Here is a 12,986-nt window from a genome sequence, read left to right on the forward strand (position 1 = left end):
AGGAGAGTTTTGAAAGGAAATCAAAGGTTAAGATAATAAATAAAGGGGGGTGGGTGATTCTAAGAGAACGGATGCAGGATATAGGTGATGTGTAAGAAGAAAAACAGGGAAAGGAAAAAGATCTGGAAGAGTAGTTGTCAAGTGTTCAGACAGACGGGCACGTGTGGAAGATAATTAATAGGCTTAGGAAGCCTAGGGTGGGGATAAGCGAAAAGATAGGGAGTAAGGAATGGAGGAAATTTGTGAAATATTCACTTCAGGCATCAAATACATGGAAGAGGGATGAGGGAATTAGGAGAACAAGGCAGGTAGATGGAGAGTAGCTGAATGATAAGGAGATAGATTAGGAAGGGATTCCCAAGAGGATGAAGGGAGGGGTTAATTGTACAACTGTATGAAAAACTTTGTTAGAAAATAGGGTGCGAAGGGATGTTGAGGGGAAAAGAATACTGCCCGAGACGCAGGTGGGCCTTAGAGGCAACTAAATTTTTGACAAATGAAAAACAGAATAGCCAACAACAAAACAGTTGCACTTGCCACCAAAATGTTAAACTTTCAAATGAAAGGGATGAATTGATTTGAAATAGGTTTATTATCAAACAAACATTTGCGAATTATATAAGTTTACATTCGATTCCATTACTTTTCTTATCAAACCTACTTTAGAGTTTGAAAAGAAAGAATTTAAGTTTTTCGAAATCCTAAAAAAACGGTTCAAACTATCGACAAAATTACATTTTATTTTTTAAGTAATTCTGGGAGCATATTCAGCAAGATTTCCATAATTGCTGAAGATGACTGAAAAATGTTAAGGCATTTTTTTAACTTTATTCCTGAAGATTTCAAGAAATTAAAAAAAGTGGATAAAGCTTAAAGGTCACTATCGGAAGAATTGGTACGACTTACAGGGATAATTAAATATTTATAAATGTTTGTGAGGCATTAATTTCTTTATTTATGCACCGTTGTTATTTACTGAATCAGATGCGACATAGGATAATCAGGTTCCATTTAACAGATATGTTCAGTTAATTATAAAGGCCAGGGTTTTATGTGATTACAATCGTAACTCTGCATAATAAACATGATTAGTTCCCGGTATTCCTACAAATACATAACCTTTGGCTAATGGATCAAAAGTTACATGCTCATTGTAAATACTGAAGTCCATAGGGCCTGCCTGAAGCTCAGCTGCTAACTCTACCCAAACTGATATGGGACGATCTTGAGCATGTCTGCCAAGGTGACCTGACCTCTGGAATGAACCCGCGTACAAACCGTGGGCATACAGATCTACAAAAACTTCATACTCTGGAAAAATCTCCTGTCGTGAATTTTCAATCCATGATGGTCTATGATCTACCCTGGTGAGATTCGTAGTGCCCTTAGCAAAGTGTGTACCATGAGAATATATTAACCCGAAGCGAGTGGCAGCAGCACCTAATTGTGTACAAAAAATGGTTATTTATCGATTTTATGTACCTTCCATAGACGGATAAAACTTTTGGATGATGGTTGTATTCACGTGGATTACGCAACAGACCCTCCTTTTTGGAATCTCGTTCCGAGCCTAAAGCGGTAGCGCGCTTAAGGGAATTAATTGAAGATGCAAAATAGGATTCTACTTCACAGCCGCAATTTTGAATTTTGGTTTCTAAATTTTTGCATACCGCATCTAAATTTTTTTTCTGCTAGGCCAGAGCCGTTTTTTAGAAAAAAAATATTTTTCTTAAAATTTTCAAAAATGAAGGATGATTGAGAGAAAAATTCAGCGACTCGCAGCATCGCAATGCTCGTAACGATAGACCTTTTTATTATTGTGAAATGGAGATCAGCTGCAAAAACTGAAATTACGAAAGCTTGAATTCATGGAGTTTTAATTTGCAGAATTAGTTATTTTATATAATTTGAAGAAAGTGAAATAAGATTACTGAAAAGTAGTAAATATTTGCAGAAATAATAGAAACTTTAGAATGACTATAAAATTATAGCCAGATACGTGCTGTAATACTAAATATAGCATTTTGTATAACATAATTTCAAAATTATGAAATTTGAATTTAAATTTACAAATTTGTTTACAGTATTTTCAAAGAATGAAACCAAAAACGAAATGTTCTATCAAAATGGCCATTAGAGATTGTATAGGACTTTTAAAAAGTGAAAGTGGCTTCTCGAGACTTTTTTCAAATATTTGGCATCGCAGGTTTCAAAATTTATTTTTTTGATTTTTTTTAGTATTTTTAATAATTTCAACCAAAATATGAAATACGAGTATTCCCAGAAAAAAATTGTTCTTTATTTAAGGACTGAAAAGAAGTATGCTAAAGCTGGTTTTAATCCGTTCATTTTATTTAAGAGTATCGTGTTCACGGATTGACAAATGGCCGCACACACTGACAGAAAGAAGCCATCACCAAAACTAGATTTTAGGCTTAAAGGGTTCCCAAAATTACATTGTTGATCATCAAACTAAAAAAGAAAAAATTACCAAACAAGAATGAAGCAGTTACTTTTTAATACAAGAAAATTAATAATTTTACTAAAAAAGGACGAATTCGAAAACAAATAGTGTTATTTTCAAGCAGGTAAATTAATTTATAGCGAAAAATGTGAATAAATAAAACAAAAATCTTGGTTTTCCACTTAAAGAGACCAATTTCCGATAAAAGACATAAGTTTTCATTCAAGTAATTGAATTTTATTGATAGAGAGAAAAATTTAAACAAAAAGCATTTATTTTTAATTAAAAATACAAAATCGTTTTTGTAATAATGTATGTATCCTCTGCTTCTTAGATGCCTTTTTAGACCTAGGGTCTTCTACTAAATAAATAAATTAAATAGTTACATTTTCAGTGCCAAAATTAACTTGCAACGAAAAATAAAAATTAATTTACACAAATTATTTGACTTTTCAAATATAGAAATGTTAATTTTAAATTCAAATAATAAATTGTTAACTGTAAATTTACTTTTGAAGTGGGCAGTTTAATTTTTATCCAAATCGTTTAATATTTTATTAAAGATAAAACGTAAAAAATTGTGTTATGTAAATTTTTGACTTATTTTCCAATTTTTCTGAGGTTCAAAACAAGTTGAAGTTGAGGTACAAGATCTGAAAAATAGTTCGCAACCGACGCAGATATAATTCAAAATGTTAATGATATCTCGAAAAGTCGTGAACATTTTAAAAGTTTTTGAATTTGAAATTGAAGAAAAAAAATTTTACGGATTGCGTCTATTAAATTTTATTTTGTTTATAGAATTACCGAATTCACGTTATTTTAAATCATTAGAATTTTAACTGCCGCTAGCGCTACCCGTTCCTTTTTTCTTCAGTATGAATTTTTTATTTTGAAAAAGTGTCTTTTTTCATATTTTTAAAATTAATATTGATTTTAATATTACATGGCACTTAACATAAAAATTAAAGAATCCCACGAATGAAAGAAGAAGACAGACTCCTAAAAGAAAAAAACTCTTGTGTTCCTCTATCTCAGTATTAAGAAGTCTGCCATTCTGTCCCACGTAATTCATCTTACAGAACCTGCAATGGATATTGTTAACAACGCTACCATTGTGTTACCCTTTCATCTGTGCCGAAATACTACATTTTCAAAGTTTGATAATTTAAACCTCGTGTTCTCTTGATCGTCCTTTAGCTGTGCCAGCGTGATATCTGTCTTATTTTCGTCAGTCTTCTTTTTTGTGTCTAAAAAGTTTGCCTTACTTTCTGTAAGTGACAAGAGTTGGCATGAAAGATGTCCTTTAAATTTCCCTTTTGCATGCTCCGTTTTAAGCAGGTAATATTTTTATTATTTATTTTCATTTTAGATAGTCGAAGATTAAATAAGTATAGACGTTCAGACCATCGTAGTGATACTTGTTCTGAGAAAGAGAGTTACAATGGAAGTTATGATCATTATAATTACGATTATCGTTATTATGACCAGTCCAGTAACAGCAGCTATCAAAGAGAGGAAGCCTCAGATATACGGCTGAAGACATTCATTCACAGACGGAGGACAGAAAGGAGAGTCACGAATCTGCGGAGCAGGAAACCGATCCTCCTGTCCCCAATAGATCGCAGGTGGAAGGTAAATACCAAGATTAGCCTGTAGATTCTGCGCAGAATCAACTAAAAACTTCTGTGGGAAATCCGGAAATACTGATTGATGATTCGGGAAACAAAAACCCATGGGAAGTGGTTCTGGATGAAGAGACTCTGGGCGTTTTAGGTAAAAGACTCGTAGAAGAAACAACTTTAGCTCTAGCCTTGCATTTGGATTTCGCAGTAAGAGTAGAAGAGGTTATAAAAAAGGGTTTGCCAAAGGTTGAGAAGGAATCTTTGCTTAAGTAGTTTTCCGTTCCGCAAAACAGTTTGTTCAACCATGCACCAAAATTACGTCCTGAGATAAAAGTATCATGTACTGGCCAGATAAGACTACTTTCAGATCTTCAAAATGAAGAAACTTCAATTAGGAAGACACTAATTGTAAAAAACATTGATACTAAGCTTCAAGACACTCTAAAGTTAACATCTCCTGTTGAATGGCTTTTTGGAGAGAATTTGACAGAGAAAATTAAGAATGCCAATATAATCGAAGCAACTGTTCAGAAGATTAGTATGAAACCGAAGGTGCAACAATTTCCAAAAAGTGATCCAAGAAACTACAAGGGCCCGCCGCGTCGTCCAATCTTCAAACCACGAGGCAACTAGATGTTGAGCAGACAGAAGTTGCTGCATAATCAAAGAATAACACAGGGACAGCGAAAACCATTGTACCAAGGGCAGCAGGGGCACCCGAACTTCAATAAATGTAATTAGACTCCATGTAAGTACAGATTGCGGTCGTCTCAAAATTTTTGGACACAATCGTCTGATATAACTAAAGATAAAACTATGCTGAGCTCAGTGGTCGGAAAAGAAAAAGGGTCAAATAATAGAACATTTAGTTCAATTAAAAGAAAAAGGTACCATTAAAAAAGTTCAGCCTATCGAAGGGCAATTTCTGTCAAGAATATTTTAGGCTCCAAAACCCGATGGCTCCAATCAATTAACCTTTAATCTAAAAGATCTCAACCAGTTCATAATAACAGATAATTTTAAACTCAAAGATGAGGAAACAATTCGTAAACTGCTATCTCCGAATTGCTATATGGCTACCGTCAATCTTAAAGATCCCTATTATCTTGTACTTATCTCTGATTCAGACAAAAAAGACATCAGATTTAATTTTTAAAGGACAATTTATAAATTCGGGAACTTACCCTTTGGGTTAGATGTTTCACCCTATGTCTTTACAAAAATCTTGAAACCGTTAGTGTCATATTTATGAACATCACGCTTAATTTTAGTGGGTTATCTAGATGATATTTTATTGGTGGGATCATCATTTGCGTCTTGTCAGGAAAATGTTCAAATTACCTGTAATTTCCTAAAAAAAACTTGGTTTCCTTATCAATGAGCAAAAGACTCAGATGACACCGTCAACTAAAATAAGAATCGTTTTGGCCAAATTTAAAGTTTGGTAGGGTTCACATTAAGGCGATTAATTACTTGAAAATTTTCGACCAAAGTATAGAGGTTTTCTCGGATGCTTTGTTCAAAACCAGAGACACTTATGTGGATCTTAACAGCGAACCTGCGACCCAGACTAACCTATGCGGCAGTCCTCTGGTAGACAAGGGTCGAACTTTCTACTGTGATGTCCCTACTGGAAAGAATCAGGGGACTGATTCTGAGAAGCATCACTGGTACCTCGAAGTCGACATCCACGATGGCTTCAGGAACAAAGAGAAGGCTGGAGCAGAAAACCGAGTCACTTTGCTCTAGATCCTTGGACACAGTGGCATCAAGGGAAACGAGATATCGGACAGGCTATCAAAGCTAGCAGCAAAGGGAAATTTTACTGGACCTGAGCCAGTTGTAGGAATTTCCAGTAGGTTGGTCACTGAAGATATTAACAGTTAACTGACCGAGGAACATCAGAATGAGTGGGATGCGATCTCTGGCTGCAGACAGGCTAAAACACTCTTGGGCCCAAAGCTAAACCCTCATCGAGCAAAAGAAATACTTAAGCTCGGGAGGAATGATGTGAAAATCCTAACAGAAACGTTTATAGGACATGGAAACCTCCGGTACCACAGACATAAGATAGCGCTTGATAAAAGTCCCCTCTGTCGTCATTGTGAAAAGAATAACGAGACTTCCACTCATATCCTCTGTCACTGCTCTACGATTGCGGGGAAACGTGTCACACCCACAGGTAGCTTTTGCATCAGAGAGTCTGAAATATCAGCCAACAGCGTGGCCGCGGTCCGCTTTCTATGGAGAGAACTTGGGGGCCACGCTTAAGGCTTCTAAGGGGACACAACGGCATCACGCACGTCCTGATCTAAGAGAAAATTCACTGATTAAACGATTTTTCAAAGGGATTACAAAGCTTAGACCACCATGTGCAAAGTATGATTCAACATGGGACCCAGCGATAGTGTTAAATACCTTTGAACCTATGGGGCGCTTAGCGAGCCTCTATCCCCAAGTCGACAGGAGCACCTGGAATGTCAATTCCAAAAGCCGCATAAATTCCAGACAACAGGCGCATCTGTGGTTGCCATTTTGCGCACTACTGACAAAACCAACATTAATTTTAACTGACAGGGGCACCAGTAGTTGTCAATTATTACCATTTCCGACCTTATCGACATTTAAAAAAATACTGTGGCATAAAATCGTACCCAACAGGAGCACCTGTGAATGCCATTTTAGCCGATATAAACACTAGCCTATAGTTTTAACTACATGTTTGAAAATCAAACTAAGACAGAAAAAAGTTACTGTTTTAAAATAAAATAGTTATTTTTTGTCAAAGAAAACTAAAAAACATTCATTTTCAACCATAAATAGAATATTATTCTTTGTTAGAGAAATTAATTTTCAACAACAAACACAAATAAATGATAACTAATTATTTTATTTTTTAAACAAAGAATTGTTAATTTTAAACTTATGTAATGAATTGTCAACCGAAAACTCAATCTTGAAGAAAGTAGTTCAGTTTTTGATTGAAGATAATAAATTAATTTAAATCCATATCTACAGGCAGGCAGCAGTATGTTGCACTTTGGTTTTTGATTTGACGTATACTTTGTTTATAAAAATCGCGGAGAAGTAGAAAATATTGTAATTATTTAAAAAGTTGTTCGAACAAAAAAAAATCATACCCAGATATTTCCGAGGCGAATCCAGAGGTGTTTTTAGTTTTCGAATATGACTCTTAATTTTTCTAAATATTCAAAATCTAAAAATTCTTTCTTTATTTAAAATTCTTTATAAAAATTTCTTTATTTACACCAATTCTGACGACTTGGAAAGTACACGTTTTATTTATTCTGTGAAAAAGCTTGGGTGGAAGAATAAAGATTGTTGATTTTAGATCTCGAATTTTTACCTATGTGTTAAATTTATTACCCTTAGTGCCTTCAGAATAATTACAAATTCTAATATGCCGAAAAACACGAAACTAAATCATTGTTTTCTCATTCAATATTTTATTTATTGAAGTGGAAACGGCTTTTATTTAAGTACATGTGAGATTGAATAATTTGAAGCAAACACAAAAACAATTAAAAATATTAAATTAACAGCAGTTTTTCAAAAAATCCCAAATCACAAATCATGCACTACGATTATTATAGTGTTTTGTTGGGAGGAATAATTTTCCGGATGAAATGATTTTCATTTGGAGTATGACCACCAATATAATATCAAGTTCCAATTATGTTTACGTTAGAGCAAGTAAAGGCGCGCCATAAAGATTTTTTCTGACCAAACTCATTCCAGATAAGTCACTCCAGAAAAAACAATTTGGGTACATGTGACCACGATTTCTTGTCCATTAGATTTAAAAATCAAGCCACTCTGGCTTCAGCTTCTCTGCTGAATAATGTGCTCGTAGACGCATAATAATAATATCCCCTTCACATAATGGTAGAAAGTTGCGGCTTTTTCTGAAATTTCTAACTGTTTGTCTATTCCTCATTTGGGGCGTTCTTCTTTAATTCTATCGAAAATTGTATTAAAAAAAATATATATATTATATGGTTGAAAATTCAACTATTTGTTAAAAATTAAATTACTCCACTAATTATTCAACTGTTTTGTTTCAAAATACTCTTTGATCATTCAGAAATTTAACTGCTTTTTTAAACGTCGGTTTGTTTGGTTTGAAAATCCATCTTTTTTGCATTGAATTAAAAAAAAACGGATAGAATGCTTTTCAAGCTTCGTTTCATTTTTTTAAAAACTTTGTAAATATTAAACAATTACGAAACGTCTACCTAAGGTTTTTACATCTTTTAGTCAATCAAGGTTTACTTCATTTTATTATGGCCTTGTTATTGAGTGAGTACCAATTACATTTAATTAATATAAAGCAATCATATCTTAACCACCTCTGCTTTATTTGATCAGCTGTTCTTGTTAAAAATAATGTTTCGTATCATCTTTCTTACGTAATATTTTGAAAATTTAGCAAAGTCGAAACTCCATTTATTCCAATGCATATCATACATTTATGGCTTAGCAATTATAATCAAAATTTAGAATAACGTAAATAAAATGTTAATATCGGTATGACTGTGTTATTATTATGATTTTGTTTTTCATTCTGTAGATTGTAGACAAATATCCACAAGAAATTAATCCTGTTGAGAATTTATGATTATATCCCTAAAATTATTGATAATTTTTTAAGTTTATCGGGCTTATTGAACAGAACACGTTTTTAATTGTGGTTTAAATTATCCCTTAGGTTCAGCAAGTACTTTTCTAAACGTGATTAAAGAATAACAAGAAAGTTATGATATCTAACAAATTTAGCAAAGATGTTGTCCTTTGCATTGAGAAAAATATTGCTTAATGTAAGACAGAAATATAAATATATATTAATTATGTTAATCCTTTGATATATTACAGAATCTGTTGCGAAATTAAAAAAAAATTGTCGAAAATGAAAGATCCAAAATTTCGCTAAGAATTTTAGGAGAAGTTTTCAATATCTTAAATATATCTCAGCCATTATGAATTCGTTATACTCTAAGACTTTTCTATCATAGAAGATAAACTTTTAATGCGAAAAACATCAACTTTTCATCCAATAACTTGTATTGTCGACGAAGCAATTGAGTTTTTGAACAAAAAAAGATTATTAAAATATATATATATATATATATATATATATACCTTGGAATCTTGACATAATAATAACAGTTCCAGGAGAATAGTTTGAATTTAAATCATTTACTTGAATATTTGACCTGCAAAGAAAAATAATATAAAAAATAGTTAAATTCTCATAAATCGAATAGTCATCAACTGAGCAGTTACACTTGTAAGCAAATTGTTAAAATCGTATAAATAAAAGGGATACATTTTTTGAGATAGTTGTATTTTTAACAGAACAGTTGAATTTTCAAAACGAAAAAGACACATTTTCTATCCATATTAATGAATGCTCAATAAAAAATCCTCCTTTCTTAAAGTCTTGTAAGCATAGCAGAATTTAAATATTTTCACGCAAACAATTTTCAAAAATTTTCAGAATTTCGCATGGAAATTTCAAAAGATTTTTCATTTTTGACAGTTAATTTTTAAAGAATACCTAAACAGATTTCAAATATTTAAAAATATTGCTAAAATTTCATTATTCAATTATTTGATAAAAAGCCTTTTAAAATCTTCAAAAATCTACATTTTTTAAACGTTAAGACATTTAAAATTATTTTTTCAATTTTCGGAAACTTTCAAGTATCTTTTATAATCATTTCAAGAGTTTCCATTTTTTTTATAAAGCTTCCAAAATTAAAAAAATTTCTTTAGAATCTTCAGATTTTTTCGAATAAAGTAATCCTTTGATATATTAAAGAATCATAAATCATAAATCGATGAAAAAAACTTTTGGAATTAATGAAAAGGGAAGTTTATTAGGCTTGAAATTTCTTGCGTATTTTCCTAAAATTTAAGTTAAATGCCAAGCATATTGTGTCGACCAGAAACTTTTTTAAAACACGAGATTATAAAACGTAACGTTTGATCCAGGGTCAAAGCTTATTTCTATTTAGTTTTCACATCCAATGTTCGCGGTCGCTGTTTAACTATAACAGCGGTTAAAGACAAAGCCAAACTACACCATGCTCGTAATTTTGTGCTTACAACATCCGGACTCATCAGAAACTTGACTCAGTCCCTGGTTATAATGAAAAAGCGGGTTCCCGAAGTTAAAATTGAATAATAATAATAATAATAATAATAATAATAATAATAATAATAATAATAATAATAATCGTAATAATCGATGGCTCAGTTGGTTAGACACTTGGACTTCACCTCAGAGGTCCGGGGTTCGATCCCTGAGCCGGTACCTCTGCAAATTTTTCAATGTACCTTTACCGAGGTTCTGGTGGCTCGGAACCCACCTTAAGCTGTAGGTCCCCCCATCGTGTACTTGACTGCAACCCAGTCCGTCAATGATGGGGTGAAACCATGTTTTGTCCAATATGTCTGGGCAGACTGCTTTCATCAGATCACTTGATTGCATTATAAAAATTCGTCCGTGACTGATGATATATACCGGGACAGCCCCGTGCAAAAATGATCAAATAAAAATCCATCTCTAACTAAAAAATGCCTTCAACATGTTGGGCAGTATAAGCCTGTGACAACATTTCAACACTGAAATGTTTTTATGAGTCTTTACTGCCTGACGAGCTTTTGTAATATCCTTTTTGGTCTTCTGTAATGGTGTCATTCTCATCACAATGGGAATATACCTTATCTGCAATGATAGATGTGAAATATTTATAAATTGTTTGAAGAAAAGCTATCGATCGAAATTTAGATATATTTTGAACGTCGGTTTTTTTAGGTAATATATACGTAGCACCCTGGAGTATAAGGCCTGGAGTCAGATCTGGGTGTCCGATGATCTTTTAAAAACACATTTCTAACGCACGATACACACTCTTCAGGTATAGTACTTGTACCAAAAGTTGTGCACCATGTCCGGACCTGGAGTTTTCCCGTTACTTGCCCTTTTCAAGCCTGCTAAATCATCTAAAGCTGTGATAGTCAGCTGCATTTCAGGGCTATTGCTTGTCCTTGCTTTCTCCAGTTTGAACCACGTAGTCTCCAAATTGCATATATTTAATTTTCCTACCTTCTTTGATGGGTCGGAAACGTTCCATTTTTTTGCCTTGGTCCACTAATTTTCTTGTATCGAGGCAGTCTGGCAGTAAGAACACCAAGTCTCAGCCGTTGGGGGGGCTATAATTGTTGACCGATGGAGATTATGTGAAGATAATAACGAATTAATCGAGCACAATATTCATGACCAAAATTTATTATTTTATGCTTTCCAGATGATCCCGCAGTATGCGTAGCATCAGCTCTGAAAGTATATTTACACCTTGCTAATGCGTTTTACAAAGACATTTATGATTTTTTTTTCATTATCTGGAGAATGTCACATGAAGCCGAAAAGTCTAATTTCTGGACAGATGCATCAAAGACAGATTAGAGCAAAGCGATCTCAATACCTCCATGTTCTTGGGATACATCACACTTCATGCATTCACATAAACATATGAAGGAAAGGGTGTAAACATCGATATCTCTGGTGGTAGAACACAAGAAAAGCGTAGCAACTTTCCTAAGGCATTTCAAAATGCTTAACAGGTGTTCTTTCATATTGTAATTTCTTATTATCTTTTTATTTATATTGCTAAATATTAAGAAAGCTCTCTTTTACTTAGTTAATAACAAATTCGTCAGACGACTACACAGTTGAACATTTTATACTACCATACACATTCGAACATCTACCACTAATACAATTGAATGATGCCTAATACAATTGAATGATTAAAGGACCACACCTAGTGAGAGCCTATCAAAATTGTATCAAGCGCCTCCCTAGAAAGATGGGTTCCTCCCCTTATTTTTCAATCCATGTTTATGTGGGGCAAACCTTTTAAAAATAATGCTGGAACTGGACCGGAAAGTCCCGTCACATTAACAAAACATGTTAGTGTTATTGTCATATTTGTGGCGCAATCAGCATGGGGCAGGTTACTAGAACTGATGATCTTTCTGAGGACACGCCTTATGCAATTTCGATAGAACTTCACTGGGTAACTTCTTTTAATTATTGAATTTATAAATTTTAGTACATTTGTACTGAGGTAAAAGTATAATTTTATGTATTTAATAACATGCCCATACAAAGAGAGAAAGTACGTTTTAAAAGAAGATTGAAGGGTAAGGTAGTAAATAAAGAGAGGGGATTCTTAGGGACTGGATAAAGGATAGGGACTAGGCGGTCGCGAATGGTATGGTAACAGTAAATAAAGAGGGGGGATTCTTAGGGACTGGATAGAGGATAGAGACTAGGCGGTCGCGAATGGTATAGTAATAGGGATTGAAGACACAAAACGCACGTATATGAGCAGGATGAAGGTATCGACGACAAATCATGTGGTCATGAATATGCAACGTCCGGAAGAGACGGATAAATTTTCACAGTGGAGGGGCAAGTCGAATTAGACCCTCAGCCATCAAGATTGTGGATAAAAGGGGAATGTGGCGAATGGTTAGTTGGGAAAGAAGTATCGTTAGGGGAGAGACTGACCTGAACGCGACAAGCGAAGGGGAGGTATCTTAAGAAGTTAGAAAAAGGTACCAGTGAAGGGGGAGTGATATTAGGAGTAGTTTTTAGGGAACGTATTATATATTATCGGCGAGCCAGAAAAGATCAAAAAAATATCAACTAAAAGTGTAGTAAAAAAAAGAAAAAAGATGGCATATTTCATTTTTCGATTTGCCTTGGTGGCGGCGCTGAGTAAACGGACCTTAATTAAACGAAAGAAAAATGAAAAGGCAACAAACTACATCCCTGTCCCCCTTTTATCTTTCTTTTTTGTTTC

This window comes from Belonocnema kinseyi, chromosome 2, assembly GCF_010883055.1.
Source record: "Belonocnema kinseyi isolate 2016_QV_RU_SX_M_011 chromosome 2, B_treatae_v1, whole genome shotgun sequence".
Lineage (NCBI taxonomy): Eukaryota > Metazoa > Arthropoda > Insecta > Hymenoptera > Cynipidae > Belonocnema > Belonocnema kinseyi.